The sequence below is a fragment of the Notamacropus eugenii genome, chromosome 3 (assembly GCF_028372415.1).
Source record: "Notamacropus eugenii isolate mMacEug1 chromosome 3, mMacEug1.pri_v2, whole genome shotgun sequence".
NCBI classification, from domain to species: domain Eukaryota; kingdom Metazoa; phylum Chordata; class Mammalia; order Diprotodontia; family Macropodidae; genus Notamacropus; species Notamacropus eugenii.
Window position 1 is genome coordinate 246,791,538 of NC_092874.1, and position 18,108 is coordinate 246,809,645.

An 18,108-nucleotide genomic window follows, 5' to 3' on the forward strand; every position below is an offset into this window, starting at 1 on the left:
AGGTTCAGGTAAGTTGATGTAATATCAGGAAAAGGAGAATCTGTCCCCTTACCTTTAGGGTTAAGTGAACTTTGGGATAGAGGAAGAATTAACATACTGTGTTCTGTCCTAGACGTCGTGCCTTCAGGGGAAGGGATGAAATGTAGAAATAAATAAATCTTAACATCCACCTACCTAGGGTGTAGAGCCTTTGAACATCAAGGAAAAGGAATTGAAGAGAGAAGTTAAATACTGGGGCACATCTCAACCTCAGCACTTGGAGCAGTTTGACTACTCAGGCAACATGAAGGTTCTCTTTCTCCTGGGGTTCATCTTCTTCCCCATGACAGTACATCGTGTGAGGATGACCAGATGTGAATTTGTCAGAAGAATAAAGGAGTTGGGCTTGGATGGGTACCATCGTGTCAGCCTGGCTGAGTGGAAGTCTGATGTTCTATGGTTCTCCACAATGACTAGGAGAGGAGGGCTAAGAATGAGGGTGACACTTTCAAAGGAATGCACGATTTGTTCTTGTTCTTTCCGTTACTTTGGATGTTTTATACTTCTTTACGAACTATAAAAACTCATACTGAAAACGTAACCATCAGCTCACTCCAGCAACTTGGCCAACCCATTTGGGGATTTGTTGGCGAAGATTACTGGAGTGGTTTGCTATTTCCTTTTCCAGTTCATTATTTTTTTTACAAGTGAGGAACTGAGGCAAAAAAAGATTTATTGACTTGTCCAGAGTCATACAAGTATCTGTGTTAAGATTAATCTCAGGTCCTCCTGGCTCCAGGACCTGCAATTTATTCACTGCACCACCTATAGACTCTGTCAGTAATTAAGAAAGATTACATCCATTCAAGAGTATTGGTTTTTCCTGGATAAATGACTGAATGTGAAATAATTACTACGAAAATAAATTCTTTACAGGGCTGTGCTTGGCACAGTGAGAGAGGGATTTTAACACCAAACTACAAACTACAACGCTTGGGATCAAAGCACTGATTATGGGATATTTCAGATCAACAGTCACTACTGGTGTGACGATTGAAAGACCCGAAGGGCAAAAAATGGGTGTGGAGTCAGGTGTTCACGTAAGAGCAACCTCCTGGGTTTAGGGCACAGTGACACTGCTCAATGAGATAGCTGTACAGATTAAAAACATACACAAGAGAAGAAGCTTTAGAATGCCAATAAGAAATTCCTAGTTTCTAATTAACATGAGTTAATTAATGAGTTCACAGTCCCTGTCTCATCATTACTAAGAAAAAAATGGCTATCTCTTCTTAGGAGAGGATCATTTCTACATGATCAATCAGAAGGAATGGCCACAGATCTCCACATTTTCTTTTCATTTTAGGTAGCTGGTAAACTAGCTACCATCAATAAATCAATTTAGGCTGAAGAATACCTGTAATGGAAGTTTTCACCAAGTCTGGCTGCTCTTAGTAATCTACATGAGAGCATCAAAGATTTAGAAAAGATCTCAGAAGTCCTCTAGTCCACCACCCTTACTTCAGAAATGGCTAAAGTGAAGTCCAGGGAAGTAAAGTAATCTGTCCAAGGTCATAGAGGGAGAAGGAAGTGATCAAAGTAATATTTGAACCTGGGTCTTTCAGCTCCAGAATCTGTGCCTCAGAAGTAGAGCTAGGCTACTTCTATTCATACCTGTTTTCTGTGACCAGTGAGCCAAGTGATTCTTTTCCTCAAGCTGCTGTTTTTTGTAGTCAGACAATTTGACTTAGTGGTTAGTAATCTGAGATTGATGACTGGAAGATCTGGATTTAAATCTTTCATCTATTACTAGCTAACAGCTGAGTAATTATACACAAATCACTTCACCTCAGACAATGACTTAGTGTTTATCTCCTCTTAGGTTGTTTTAAGAATGTACTAAAAAGAAAGAAGGGAAAAGGAAAGGAAAGGGGAGAGGAGGGGAAGGGAGGGGAAGGGAGGGGAGAAGAGAGTTGTGACAATAACACTGACTTTTTGTCTTACCATGGACAAATCAAATCTCCTGAATCTCAGTTTTCTCATCTGAAAAATGGGGATAATTGTGTGCTTCATAGGGTTATGGAGAGAAAAGCAATTTATAAGCCTGAAAGTTACATAGAAATTCAAAAACCTTAGATAAAGTGCTGTGTTCCACGTAGGTCGGGATGAAGATGAATAAGAGAATAGGCCTTTGTCTAGCACAGTCCCATTTATCTGAAATTCAGGAGAGCAATCTTACAATCTTGTTTCTTCTACCTTAACAAGGAGGATTAGTTCTTTCAGATAAAATGAACTTGAAACTGGCTTATTTCTGCTTTGATTTCTCTTTCAGAACTTTTGGAAGACAACCTTGTTAAAGCAGTAAGGTGTATAAAGCAGATTGTGGATGAACAAGGCATTGGTGCATGGTATGATTTCATTCACTCTAAAGAATAATTCATTTCTTTCAGGGATGGACCTGCTCATGTGACAAAGATAAAATCAAGTCCATTCTATGCATGTTGTATAGCAGCAACTAGGCTGGTAGGTCATACTCAAGTAAGCAATCATTTTTAACAATACTCTGTAGGATAGCTTCTCCTAATAAGAATTCTAGGATTGTGTGGTGCTGCTTTCCTAATTCTAAGATATGATCCCATCCTCTTCAATTCACTCTGTGCACTCTGTCTCTATGTATGTGTGCGTGTGTGCATGTGTGTTTGTGTGTACTCCCACCCAGTACCCAGATACTGAAATGTTTCAAGAGTTACAAATATTGTCTTTCCATGTAGGAATGTAAACAGTTCAACTTTAGTAAGTCCCTTATGACTTCTCTTTGCTGTTCACCTTTTCATGGTTCTCTTCATTCTTGTGTTAGAAAGTCAAATTTTCTTTTCAGCTCTGGTCTTTTCATCAAGAAAATTTGAAAATCCTCTATTTCATTGAAAGACCATTTTTTCTCCTGAAGTATTATACTCAGTTTTGCTGGGTAGGTCATTCTTGGTTTTAGTCCTAGTTCCTTTGACTTCTGGAATATGGTATTCCACACCCTTCGATCCCTTAATGTAGAGGGTGCTAGATCTTGTATTATCCTGATTGTATTTCCACAATACTTGAATTGTTTCTTTCTAGCTGCTTGCAATATTTTCTCTTTCACCTGGGAATTCTGGAATTTGGCCACAATGTTCCTAGGAGTTTCTCTTTTTGGATCTCTTTCATGCGGTGTTCTGCGGATTCCTTGAATTTTATTTTGCCCTCTGGTTCTAGAATCTCAGGGCAGTTTTCCTTGATAATTTCATGGAAGATGATGTCTAGGCTCTTCTTTTGATCATGGTTTTCAGGTAGTCCCAGAATTTTTACATTGTCTCTCCTGGATCTATTTTCCAGGTCAGTTGTTTTTCCAATAAGATATTTCACATTATCTTCCATTTTTCGAATCTTCACGCTATGTTCTGTGATATCTTTCTTTCTCATAAAGTCCCTAGCGTCCATCTGTACCATTCCAGTTTTGAAAGATCTATTTTCTTCAGTGAGCTTTTGAATCTCCTTTTCCATTTGGCTAACTCTGCTTTTGAAAGCATTCTTCTCCTCATTGGCCTTTTGAACCTCTTTTGCCAATTGAGTTAGGCTAGTTTTCAGGGTGTTAACTTCTTCAACATTTTTTTGGTTCTCCTTTAGCAGGGAGCTAATCTGCTTTTCATGCTTCTCTTTCATCCCTCTCATTTCTCTTCCTAGTTTTTCCTCCACCTCTCTAACTTGATTTTCAAAATTCTTTTTGAGCTCTTCCATGGCCTGAGCCCATTGGGTGGGCTGGGACACAGAATCCTTGATTTCTGCGTCTTTGCCTGATGGTAAGCATTGTTCTTCCTTGTCAGAAAGGAAGGGAGGAAGTGTCTTTTCTCCGAGAAAGTACCCTTCAATAGTTTTATTTCTTTTCCCTTTTCTGGGCATTCTCCCCAGCCAGTGGCTTGACCTCTGAATATTCTCCTCATACCCACCTCACCTCCTGGTCCTCCCAGACAGCGTTTGGGGACTGAGATTCAAATGCTGCTTCCCACCTTAGGGCTTTTGGCGGGGGCAGGGCTGCTATTCAGTATGAGATTATGTTCAGGTGGTCAGGGTAGGGCCGCCTCTCAGGCTCAGTTCCCTCAGGGGGTTTATGCACAGACTTTCCACAATGGATCCAGGCTCCTGCCCGCTTGGGGAGCCCCTGTCTGCAGCCGCCTCTCAGCTTCTATCTCCCGGGGGGCCGCGAACCATGGGGGCACCCCACTCCCCTCTCGACCCGCTAAAGAGACTCTCTCACCGACCCTCATCACCTGTGGGTGGGGGGGCTTGTGCGGCCACTGGAGATCCCGGCCCTAGGGCCTGCTCGGATCTGTACCTCTCAGAGCCGCGGCCGCCGCAGGTCTGGGCTGGGCTCCGCGTCTGCAGCGCGACGGACCTTTTGCGAGAGGTTTGCAGGTCCCTCTGCGGGTGGAGGGACTCACGTTGCCGCTGGAGGTCACGGCCGCTGCAGGGCTGTACTCGGCTCCCAGTCCTGGCGCCCAGTCCACAGCGCGAAGGAACCCCCGCGAGAGGTTTGCAGGTCTCTCCAGAACAGAAATCTCCCTCGTTCCAATATTCCGTGGCCTCTGGGTACAGAATTCACCGTGGGTTGGTCCCCTCTAGCCGTTCTGTGGGTTGTGGGTTAAGAGCTATGTGTATGTGCATCTTTCTACTCCGCCATCTTGGCTCCGCCCCTTGCTTTCCTAATTCTAGAGAAGCACAATACATCAGGTAACAATTATGCAACAAGGAAATACAATGTTGGAATTGCCCCAGTAGGCTCTCTACTTGAACCTCCAAATGAGTGAGTGATTTTGTAAGTCCTTTTTCTGGGCTCTACTGGAAATAGCCCTTTCCTAAGAGACTGCAATATGCATTCTGATCACTAGAAGGTGTTCAGGTAGAAAATGTGGAGGCTACTCTGCCCACCTTCCAGTCATGCTCTGACTGGGTTCTCAGCACAAAACAACTACTTTTTAGCTCATGCTGGCAGGGTTCAAAACAGGGAATGAAATGAAATATTGTTCAAAATATTAAAACTTATGCTCTGTGACCTTCATGAGTCCCTAAAGTTTTAGTTTTTGTTACCCCAGTTAACTGACCATGACATTCATTGATTCAGAGACTTAGAAGTTTATTATTAGGGAGATTATCTTGTATAGAATAAAGCAATTGAGACCTAGCTCTATTTACTCATTTCTAATCATTTCATACTGAGTGCCCTGTCACACTTTTTGGGTGTGCAGCAGTGGAGGAACGCAATCACTCTCATGGGGAAGGAATAATGGTAGGAGCATTCCCTCTCCATCTGAGAATCATGATCAAAAGAGAATTCTAGTTTCTCAACCATAGGTTCCCAAAGAGGGGCATTGGAATGATCCAAGGCGGCAGAAGTAGCCCCAGGTGTATTGGGGGACAATGAGTAAAAATAATGGGGTGGTGGAAATACAAGAAAAAAAGAGAAGATAAAAAAATTCTAAAAAACCTTTCATACTGTTTCATCTGTGGTGTAACAGAGTTAAAGCTCTACTGATTACATTATTTTTCAGATAAGAATACAAAAGGCAAATTATTGGCAATCAGTGGTCAAGTTCACCAATAGGTCTTACCAAGCAAGTGTCAACTGGAGAGAAGGTTGTACATTGTTGGCAATTCCAGCATGCATGGGCAGGAACGTATGTATATTGTATACAATATGATGCTTCATGGTCACATGGAATATGAGTATATTGTCTATAATATGATGCTATATGGTTGCATCACAGAGTATTGCATCATAAAAATTTCAATGCAGAGAAAAAACGAAAATTTACAACAAATTATAAAATTTGAGATGCATCTTTTTTAAAAAATATTTTATATTTTTTGAAATGGTGAAAATTTCAAAAGACCCATTAAAAGGTTAAAGAAAGTAGATTTCTAGGGGGGATATTAAGTAATCTTTTTAAAAGGGAGTGTGGGTCAAATAAATTTGAGATCCTCTGCACTAGCACAACAGGATTTATGATAGGTGGAAATCTCATTGGCATAGGATCATTTCTCCTGATTTCTCAGGCTCTCTATCTCTACACTGTGATGGAGACCTTTCCCGGCTGTTCTGGCCTCCACTTGTTTTGCTATATATCCAATGCTCAGATAATCTCCCCATGGAGCCCCAACATTTTTCCAGGGCAGCTCCTAATTTCCTTGCCTGTCCATGTGATAACTTCCTTGCCCTTCCTTCTTCTTTCTCTCCTTTCCCATAAGCCCAAAGATCAAGTCAACAAAAGGAAGAAAGAAAATGAAAAATGGATGTCTCTGTGTGTGAATAGCACCTCTTATCCTCTTTTATAATTTCTGTGACCATCCTCCCCATGGGATGGGGGGCAATGAATATTCCCAGTGAAAATAATATCTGAGCATCCTCGGGGGAAAAAAATCCTCTGCAAATCTATTTTTGTAGACAGGAATCTTCACTCCAGAGCCCAAAGGGAAACAATACTTTAGAGATGGAATCACAACCAGAAGCACAATTTATGTAAAAATTTATTTGAAACATTTTGCAACATGTCTAGGTAGAACTTCAATTTTACAAAAGCACTGATTATCTACCTACTGTTTATAGAGCACCATGAGAAGTATTGAGCGAGGAAAAAAAATATTTAATAAGATATAGTCCTGAGCTCATAGACCTTAAAATGTACGAGTTGAATCTGCCAAAAACCCAGAGAGCTGCAAGTAAAAATGATTACTAAGTCCATAAGTTAGGTACCAACCAAGTGCAAAAGGAAGAAATTGTTGATTCTGGAATTCCCTGAAAGAAAGAAATGATGGTTGCACTGGACCTTATGAAGGGAAGGATAGACAGGATCAAATGGTTAGAAATGTAACATTCTACACACAAAGAGTAGCAGCAGCAGGATATGTCCATGTGACAGGAAAGAATGACATTGTGTCACTTGAGGCAAGTTGTCCATGATGAGATAAGTTTGCAAGTAGGTACCAGTTGGGAGGGATTAGAGAGTCAAACCGAGTTTGGATGTCATTTTGTAGGTAAATAAGTAATCGTTATGGGACTCATGTCAATCGTCCCATACAAAATCTACTTAGATTCATGCAGCCTAGAGCTTACATACAATTTATCTTCATGTATTCACAAGACAGAACATTAGCTGAGACTCAGGGAAGTTAATAAAAAAAAGGAGGCAGAAATGAGGAGGGGATGAGTATTTGACATGAGGGAGAGGCAGAGAAAATGCTGTGCTGAGAGATAAGAGTGTCTTGCTTAAGGAACAGTTACGAGGCTTGTGTCACTGGATAGTGGAGTACAAGTATAAGAAGACTGGAAGGGTCGGTTTGGTCCAGCTTATAGCATGCTTTGAGTGCCCAACAGAGGATTTGGGATTTAGTCCTAGAGGTAATTTGGAATCATGGAGTTGTCAATTACATGGGGTGGGGACAGGATAAGATATATTTTTGGGGAAGATCTTTTGGACAGTTGAATGGAGGATGGGCTAGAATGGGGAGAAACTTCTGGGAGGGAGACCAAACAAAAGGCTGTTGTTGTAATCCAAGTGTGAGGTGATAAGAATCTGCAGACAGATGATGGAAATATCAGAAGAGAGATGGGAACATAGAATTACAGGGACTGAAAACAAATGACCTGGGAACAGGTTAGATATGGGAAATGAGAAGGGGTGAGGAGTCATAAATCCCACTTAGGTGGAAAGCCTGGGTAAACGAGAGGATCTGTATCCTCTTTCATAATGAGGGCTGGTTTTGGGTACAGCAGAGTAAAGCTCCTTGAAGTACCATTAATATGTTTTCAATTGATTTCTTCAGTATTGGGTAAGGTGTTCAGTACATAGAGTTTATAAAATTCATTTCAGTAACAAAAGGCACTGGATTGGATCCTTGAGATAAACTCTGTCTCCAAGAAGCTTACAACCAAATAGGAAGGAAAACACAAATATTCAGATGATAATGAAACAAGGCTAAATGTGTTAGTTTTAAAGGAGACATGCAGAAAAAATACTAGATGAAATTTAAAAAGACAGATCCCTTTCTATTGGGTGGATCTTAAGAAATTTCATGAAGGAGGTGACATATGATGAGCCTTGAAGGACAGAAGGAATTTTATGTGGTGAAAATGAAGGGCAGTGGTGAGTGATCATTCTATGCAAGAGGGACGCCATGATCAAAATTATAGACATGGGAGACATTGGGGCAAGAGCAGGAGATACTCAAGAGTGTAGTTTGGCCAGAACATCGAAAAATGGATTCATTTATTGATTGCCTCAATGCTAACAATCACAGAAGTTTCAGATGGTAGAAATCTTTGAAACCCAATCCTTCTTTGAAAAATGAGAAAGCCAAGGCCTAAAGAGTGACTTCTATTAGGACCACTTATATTTGTGGGGGTTTTTTCTATTTTGAAATAGATTATTTCATTTGATAAATACTACTACATCTCTATATTCATGCATATCAAAAATTAACATTTATCCAAAAGTAGTTTGCTCACTTTTTCATTACTTCATCTCCTTCTTTCTGCAGGGTGGGCTGGAAAAACCACTACAAAGGACACAATCGTTCCAGGTATCTTGAAGGTTGTCATGTGTAACCTGTCACCTTTAGATCCTTAAACTCATCATGTTTCCTATGTCTATAAAGCAGCTTTTGCAAATCAAATACTGAATTTTTCTCTCTTAAAATATAACTTTCTCAAATAAATCTGGCATAGATGAAGCAACTAATTTTGAAGACTTAATGTTTTAATAACATTTGAATGCCTGGCTACATTTTTTTAGATTTTCAGGAAACCTCAATCTGAAAGGAAAATTACATAGCTATCACAAAAACCACCATAAAATTCAGGTGTGACTGTGAAGAGACAATTTAGTATCATGAATATTGAAATTGTTCAATTCCAGGAAAAGTGTATTTCCAGAGATTACATGTTAAAGTGAACTTTTGTAAGGGGAAATTCTGACCTGGCACTGGCTATCATCTGTATCTCTTCAGAAATCCATTCAAAACACTAAAAAGAAGTCAATGTATCATTATCAGGCAACTAAATGATGAAAAGTGTGAAAGAAGAAACTGATTATTTGCAAGAATTACATCTGAATTAAATATATAAAGATGCACACATAAATACGTTTATATACACACACACAAACCAAATTATTGCCTTTTTCCTCAAATTTCTTTGTAGAAATGTTATTATTGTGGAGAAATACTCAGTGTCCCTGTCTTGGCCCTACCTATTTAATAAAAATGAAAATATAACCAAATGGTATACATATGGCTAAATACCAATCAGAATACTTTAGTGATGACTCATAGATCCATACAAAATACTAACAAAATTAATTTGGGAAAAGAAAATAACCTAGAAAAATTATTTTTAAATAGTAAGAATGAAGTAAGAATAATACTTCCTGACCTCCACCTGTATTAAGAAGTAAAAATCATCAACACTGTTTACTACTGGTCACAAAGTAGAAAAATCAACATTCTGAGGTTCAAACAATGAATCGATAGATAGATGGAGAGAAGATAAATAGATAGATATAGACATCAATATAGATATAGACATCGACATAGATTTAGATATAGATATATACATTACAAATCTTAAAAGGATATGAATAGAACAGACAAGGGAATTAAAAATAAGAAATAATTGAATTCAAAAACTCATCTTCTAAGCTCTTATTGATCCTCATTCAATCATTGAGGATTATATCTATTCTTCTCAGCTTTGTATTCTCTGAAAATTGAATAGTCTTAAAGCCTAAATTCCTTCCATCCAGGATCATAGACTTTGACAAAAGGCCTCCACTTGATGGATCGGGGTGAAAGACTCAGACACTCTGATTTCTTGTTGTTCGTACCTCACCTTTGGGCTCCTAGCACTAAGCTCAATATAATTTCCTTCTGAGTACTTGAAAGATGGAAGACTTTACTCTTAGACATTCACAAATTCTTAAGGTGAATGCCCCAGTGAATACATCCCCACCTCATATGACCTGCCAGCTCCTATCTTCTCCTCTCCCAATATCACTCACATAGAATCCCCAGCTGCCCGAATAAAAATCACCCTCTCCCCTACTATCTGTCCCCATTCTCTCATCCTCACTTGCCCCAGGATATGCCCTTTCAACCCCCAGTTCAGTTCTGTCAGCTGTTTCCTAGTTCCTTCTTGAATTTTCTTTCATTTGATCATTCACAAACTTCCCTTCATCTTACACCTTCAGCTGTCCCTCTCCTTCCCTGTTCTAGCAGTCACGGACAACTCCCAGCACACTCCACATCCCTGGCCTCTCTTTCTCCTGCTGAATGTACTTTCTCATAGACTCACCACACTAGACCAGAAGGAGGTATTCTCCTTGTTCAACATGGCCAGTTACAGACCCTCCCTCTGCCAGTGCTCCACATATCCTCTTCCTTTAAAGGTTACTCTATCCTCATTGATGCCTCTCTCTAGATCCTGCTCCAAGTGATCTACCAACCCCATGGCTATCTGGATGGGGAAATGAGGAGTTATATTGAGAAATAATGCAAAAACAAAAGATATTTAGAAAGAAGAAACCTTTTGCAATATATTTAAAGAGGACCAATTATTATTCCATTTTCCTCTGTACTTCATTTCCATAGGGGATGTTTAATAAATGCTTGTCAGATTGTTGAATTAGATGGCATTAACACCACTGATCTTTGAAAGATTGTGCAGAACAGAAGAGTGGCCACAGTACTGAGGAAGAGCAAATGGTCTGACTTGGTAAAAGGGGAATACAGGAGAGGCAAACATGCTTTGTCTTCACTGGGATCTCCAGTCCCTCCCTGTCTCAGTGTTCTGCAGGCTCTCACACTTGCTCTGACCTCATTTTCCTTCTTTGCCAATCTCAACCTTGCCATTTCAACTCTCCCTTCTAATACCTTGCTCCCATATTTTATCATATCCATGCCTTGTGAAATCTCAGCCCTGGAAAATAGTTTGATACTATTAAAAAAAAACCTGGCATAACCTCTATAGCTATTATGACTCCTACAAACTCACACCCCTTCATAGTAAGTTCTTAAAAGTCTTCCAAAGAATCTTTCATCAGTTAGATGACTTCAGGTCTAATACTGAACTAGTCTAATCTGGGTGACTTGAGTAGTCTTCTGTAGGTAGCACCACAATAAGAAAAGAAAAGCTAAAACAGAGAGTTAACAATGATACCCAAAAGCACACCAAGAGAAGCAATATAACAAGTCCCTAAAGAGTGACAGGATAGGAAGCAGAAAGAAGAAAAGAAATCTCAGACTTTTTCTTCCTCTTGGGAAGGGCTGAGTTCCTGAGGATAACAATCTGATCTTATGGTGGGTGATACCAAAACCAAAGCCACCATGCCATGCTTGCTGGGGGTCCCAGTGGAAACCAGTGAGGACAAGCAGAACCAGCACCAGAAAGATTTGGTTTCCAACTGAGATTCACTTGGTCATCTTATCACCTACCAAGGATTTCATTATCATCTCTAAGGCAAATGATTCTCAAATATATTTTTCAAAGGCCATAATCTCTCTGAGGACTTCCAATCTCATATCTCCAATTTTTTCAGACGTCTCAAACTAGATGTCCTATATCTTAAGTTCAATATGTCCAAAATTGAACTCAATACCTTTCTCCCTAACAGCATTCCCCTTCCAAACTTCCCTAAGACCTTTGAGGGCACCAATATCCTTCCAGTCCCATAGGTTGCCAAACTAGATGTCATCCTTGATGTCTCACTTTCTCTAATGACTACCTCTAATATAACAATCTCTTGTCAAAGCCTGATATTTCACCTTTGCAACATCTCTCAAACGCACCCCATTCTGTCCTCCAAAACTACCATCACCCTGATGCAGGCCCTCATTACTCCCACTCGGATTGTCATGAGAGCCAGTTGGTAGGACTGAGCACCTCAAGTCTCTCCCTACTTCAATCCATCCTCCATTCAACCACCAATGTAATTTCTGAAAGCCTAGGTTCAACCACATTGCCCTCCTATTCCCAACTCAATAAACTCCAGGGATTCCTTATCACCTCCAGGATAACATTCAAAAACCTCTATTGGGGGCATTTGAAGTCCTTCATAACTTAGCCCCACCAAGACCACTCTAATCTTCTTCTTTCGATGCTCCACTTACTCTTTCATCCAGTGATAGTGGTCTCATTGCTATTCCAAGAGTAACACACTCTCTCTCTTGGCTCTGGACATTTTCTATAGCTGTCTCCCGTGGGTTGAATTCTCTCCCTCCTTGTCACCTTCTCCAAGTTGCTCTGACTGCATTCAAGTCTCAGAAAAATTCCTACTTATGCAAGAAACCTTCTTCAATCCCTTTAAATTCTTATGCCTCCACTCTTAATTATTTCCTATTTATCCTATACATAGAGCCTTATTGCTCTTTATTGTGGTATTTCTTTTTATCCCCAACACTTATCACCACTGACAAGTAGAATTAAATCTATCAAAGTTGGCCATCACACAATATTGCTGTTACTGTGTTCAATGTTCTCCTCATTCTGCTCACTTCACTCAGCATCAGCTCATGTAAATCTTTCCAGTTTTTTCTCAAGTCCAGCTGTTCATCAGTTCTTATGGAACAAGAGAATTCTATTACATTCATATACCAAAATTTATTCAGTCTTTCCCCAATGGATGGGCATCTCCTCAATTTCCAGTTCTTGGACACCAGAAAAAGTGTACAAAAAGACGCAAAAATGTCTTCCACATTTTTATGATCTTTTTGAGATACAGACCAAGAAGTCAAAAGGTATAAACAATTGCATAACTCCTTTGGCATATGAATTAGTAAATCTTTACCCACTTAGAGGCCTCACCCAAGAAAGTCGCTGCCTCCATTATTTAGGGTAGGCTGAATCAATAGTCTCGATTCCCTAACATCACCAGAGGGCAAACTACCTCCCAACAGCCACCCCCTGATCCTCTAAGGCCTTCCTAGTAAAGAGCTATCAAATAGGTACTACAGTCTTGAAGGGGATCCCATGAGTTGCATATTACAGTAAGCAAAGGGCTACCCTAGGCTTGCCTTTTCCAGTGTCTATGACAACGATCATTCCCCTGAGGCCTGCATGGCTGCTTACTCTCTTTTCACTGGGGTTAGGACCATGGGCCATTCTACTGCCTGCTGCCCTACCACCTCCAAATGCTACTAGGTTCCTCACTGTCCATTTCACTGGGTCCAAATAATGTTCCTACTACCTGTATTATGCTTGTCTAGCAAAGTCGCCTAATCACATGGGCACTAGATGGTGAAGCAGAAATAGTTCAGGGCCTAGAGTTAAAAAAGATATGAGTTCACATCCAGCTTCAGACACTTCCTAGCTGTTTGACTCTGGACAAGCCACTTAATATAAAGAATGCTTCTTTCCCCCGTCCTTCTTTCCTTGTTTGGCCTGAGATCTTTCCCTCTGTGTCAGTAGAGCAATGATGAAGGGTATCCCAATACTTCTACCCACCTGTACCTGGCCATATACTGCTATTGGCCATGCTACAACTGGGACCTGGCACTTCCTCCCTTTGCCAGGGCTAGGCATTGTCCCATTGTATTTGACACCAATGTGCCCCTTTTGGGTTAAGTAACACTGTGGGCCCTGGAAGCCTGTTGAAGTGTGAACAGTGACCCATGCCACTCCTTGGACCTGAGAGCTGTAATAATGATGGGGCCTGTTAATGTTCCCTTCCGTCAGGTCCAGACTCCTGACAGGTTCTACCATGCCTACAGTCTGAGTACTGCCCCCCTCTGTCAGGTTGAGCCTTCCTATGGGAGTTGCTCTTGTCCCCCAATATTATGCCTGCTCCAGGAACCATCCACAGGGACTCCACACTCATCCCTCAAAAGAAGTTCAAGAGAGAAAGCATTATGATTCACAGGAAAAAGAGAAACTCTTTTATAAAAACTGAAAATTGATGCATCTTCTCCTTTTCTCAGCAACACCACTGGGCTGCCTTTGACCTTTTTATCCACTCTCAAATTCCTAAAAGACCTCTAGGGTTCTGGGAAGGATTAGATGTTTTCCTGTCAGATGCATCCCCCATTGCCTTGCACCAAGGAATCGCACAAAATTCAATGCACTCCTACATTCCATATAAAATGTTCTAAGCAGTACCTTAGGCACAATCTAAGACAAGCCCCCAAATCCAGGCAATAAGGAGTGCTCATTTCTCTTACAGGAGATAGGCATGTCAATCATTACCCCTGGCAACATAAAAATTTATAAAAATTCAACAAAAGTTTTTTATCATTTATCATCTGATATATATGACTCTTATGGACACAGTGTGTGCCACTCTACTGAATGCCAATTAACTGTCCGATCCAATGCCCTTGAGGCAATTGGAGCTTCCGAGTAGTATGTAGCCAGCACCAAAGAGGGAAACCATCCAATCCATAAATGAATAAACTTTTATGGCGTGCCAACAAGATGCCAGGCACTGTGCTAAGCTTTCAATTTACAAAAAAACAAAAGTCAGTTCTCTCAAGGAGCTTATAATCTTATGTCTTCTGTCTTTATTTTCTGCATAATTTTTCAGGAAACAGCTCCCAGTTTTTCCTATTATCTGTTCAGTAAAAAATACCTTTGTAAAAGCTAATTGATGTTAATTAGTTACCTATGGTATTGCTAAATTGTGATAGTGTAATACTAATCAGTGCTGGGCAGAGAAGCGGTGCATTGAGCAGAGTGCTAGACCTGGATTCAGGAAGGTCTGTACTCAAATCTGGCTGTAGACACTTACTAGCTGTGTGAACCATTTAACCTCGTTTGTCTCAGTTTCCTCATCTGTAAAATGATGTGAAGGAAATGGCAAACCACTTCACTATATCTGCCAAGAAAACCTCAAATGGGTTCATGACAACTTGTCTGAACAACAACAAATCAATGGCATTAGTGACAATAAAGAGAAAATGGCAGATACTGGAGATTGATAGTGGAGGGACAACACACAAGACTAGGGGCATGCTGGAAGCAGTAGCAAGTCAACCCCAATCCCTCAGAGAAGATAGAGATTTGATCCTCCGAATTTGGTGTTGGCAAAGAGGAGTTGGGATAAGGACCAATATAGGCTCTGTGTGGGGTCTTGGCAAGGATCCCTACTTTTGTCTCTGAAGGCTGAAGTCCTACATCCCTCATGGAGTCTATATTCAGTATTACAGACTCAAAGATCTCTTGGTCAGGGTAGTCAGCATTACAAGGCTGTCTGTTAGAGAACTGCCCCACCTGCCTATGCAGAAGTGATGCACTGCTTTTAAATCCCCCTTTGGCTGTTCCTCTATTTCAATCTGAACCTTAGCTCCCTCTGAGCTTCAGTGATCTGTGTACTCTTGACATCACTCTTACAGGTGCATTCCACAGCATCCTATTTACCCTCCAATTGCTCCTCTTGCTTCTGGCTTTAATATCTATCTTTTTAGAATGTGTCATTGCACTCTGTTTGCTGTTCCAATCCCTTCATGCTCTCCTCTTCCTCTCTTTCCACTTTGTTATACCTTATAACAAAGTCTTCCCCCAATTCTAGGACAGATCATTGAAGAGATGGTTTGGGAGCACTCAGAAAAGTAGATGGTAATGGCTAGGATTCATCATGGGCTCATTAAGAGCAATTCATACCAAACTCACCTCATGTTTTGGTTCATCTGTTTCAGCTCAAGGGAACACCACATACAGAGTTGAGGAATTTAGACAATGCATTGGATAAAGTGTTCCTCGTATCCTTTTGAACACAATGAAGAGATATGGAAAAGATCAGAAAGCTATTTGGAACTTGAAGGGACCTCAGAAGAGATTTGTGCATGAACAGATTCTCTTCCCTTCAACAATATCGCTGAAAAGTGCTCATGTAGCCTCTGCCTTCAGTTGGTGAAATCTCATTTTTGTTATTCAGACATTGAGTCATTTCTGACTGTTCCTGACCACATTTGGGGGTTTTCTTGGCAAATGTACTAGAATAGTTTGCCATTTGCTTCTCCATCTCACATTAAAGATAAGTAAACAGGATTAAGGGTCTTGTCCAGAGACATAGAGCTGGTAAGTGTGTGAGGCCAGATTTGAATTCAGGAAGATGGGTCTTCCTGACTCCAGGTCTAGCAATCTATGCCCTGTGAGACCTCAATGTCTGAAAAACTCACTGCTTCTGGACCATGTCTTAGCCAGTCAGTCAACAAGCATTTATGAAGTATCTACTAAGGGCCAGGCATTGTACAGAGTGCTGGGTAAAAAAGATCCTGTTCTGCAGGAGCTTAGAGTGAAAGGGGAGAGACAGCCTGCAAACACCTATGTACAAACAAGATATGTACAGGACAAATTGAAGCTAATGAAGACAGAAAAGGCAGCAGCTTTCAGAGGGCTCAAGAAAAGCATTATGTAGAAGGTGGAATTTTATCTGCTGCTTGAAGGAAGCCAGGAGGCAGAGATGAGCATGGAGAGCATTCCAGATGTGGGGGACAGTCACTGAAAATTCCCAGAGTCAAGACAAGGAAGGTGTCTTACAGAAGAAAGAGTAGAGGCAAATGGAAGTGGATGGCAGAATATATGGGAGTAAAGTGTGAAAAAAAGCAAAACTGGAAAATTTGGAAGAGACCAGATTGTGAAAGGGCTTTGACTGCTGACTGGAGGATTTCATATTTGATTCTAGACATAATAGGGAACCACTGAGTTTATTGAATGGGATTAGAATGAGGGCACATGGTCAGACCTGTGCTTTAAGAAGATTAATTTGAAAAATGAGTGGAGAGTGGACTGGCATGGGGAGAGACATAAGGCAGGGACACAAACATTTTAGAATAGTTCAGCTGTGAGGTGATGAGGGCCTCTACCAGGGGCGTGACAGTATTAGAAGAGAGGAGGAGGTGTATAACCATTGAAAGTACATTGACTCAGTGACCAGTCCAACTAGGCCATCCGGGTTCGAGGAGGTTCTGTTAGGAAATGCAAGGGGAAGCCAAGTCCACAGCTTTTTGCACAACCTAAGATGCAAGAACTCATCCTGTTTTGCTGATATTGACTTGTGTAAATTGTCTTTACTTATGAAACTTCCCAATAACAGCTGGCTACACCTTGAAGTCATCACTAATCTCCAGCGATATATCACTACTTTGACCTACTAATAATAAACTTGAATTCTTTTTGCCCTTAGTTTTGCCTCCTTAATCAGGATGAAAGCCCAAACAAAGAATTTCTCTTTCAATAGTACATAAATGTTATTATAATGAATGGGATAATGAGTTTGTTTGAGTTACTCATTCTTCTTTTGGAGAGCTCCCAAGATTGGAAACCTTTTCCTCATATTGACTGCTATCTACCATTCTCTGATTTTCATGCATTGCTCCTAATTTTGCTATCTGAAAAAGCTGAAAAATATAATCTATCCCTCCCTGATGACCTTCATTCCAGTATTTGTAGATTATAAAACATTTGAAAGCCAAACATAAGTAATTATTAAATGATTTTCCATTTTGCAATATCCATGCTTCAGTTCTTCCCCATTAGTAAGAATAATTATTGACAGTTATAGAGGGATTATAGCTTAAGAATTGCTTTGTATATATGATCTCAAATAAGGTAAATAAAACTTTCAAAGCTGTTAAAAATGCAAATAGATTTTGAATTCCAGCTGAGGTTGTATGACTATTCATCCCATGTGGTGCAGAGAAAGCTCCACTTAAACATAGATTGGGAATGAGTTGGCCTCCAGTTCAGCTCTGAAATTGTGATTCTCTGACTCTCTTGTCTTGCATATATACAGAACAGGACTATCCTTGGCTTTCACTTGTTCAGGTTTTCTGTGATACTCTGACTCTAATTGGGCATTAGCCTTGAAAAAGGTAGATTTTAGCCTGTTATCTAAATCATACCTTCCTATATTACACTGGGATTAACTGGTAAATCAGTTTAATTAAAGTTTAGGTAAGTTGGTGTAATACCAGGAAAAGGAGAATCTGTCCCCTTACCTTTACCCTAAGTGACCTTTGGGATAGAGGAAGAATTACCATACGGTATCCTGTGCTAGACCTCCTGCCTTCAGGGGAAGTGATGAAATGTAGCAATAAATAAATCTTAACTTCCGCCTA

The 18,108-nt window shown here is 40.4% G+C and overlaps 1 pseudogene; it reads left to right on the forward strand.

Moving 5' to 3' along the window:
* The first annotated feature begins 229 nt into the window (after positions 1–229).
* On the forward strand, positions 230–8,608 carry LOC140531495 (lysozyme C-like; annotated as a pseudogene).
* Positions 8,609–18,108: the final 9,500 nt, after the last annotated feature.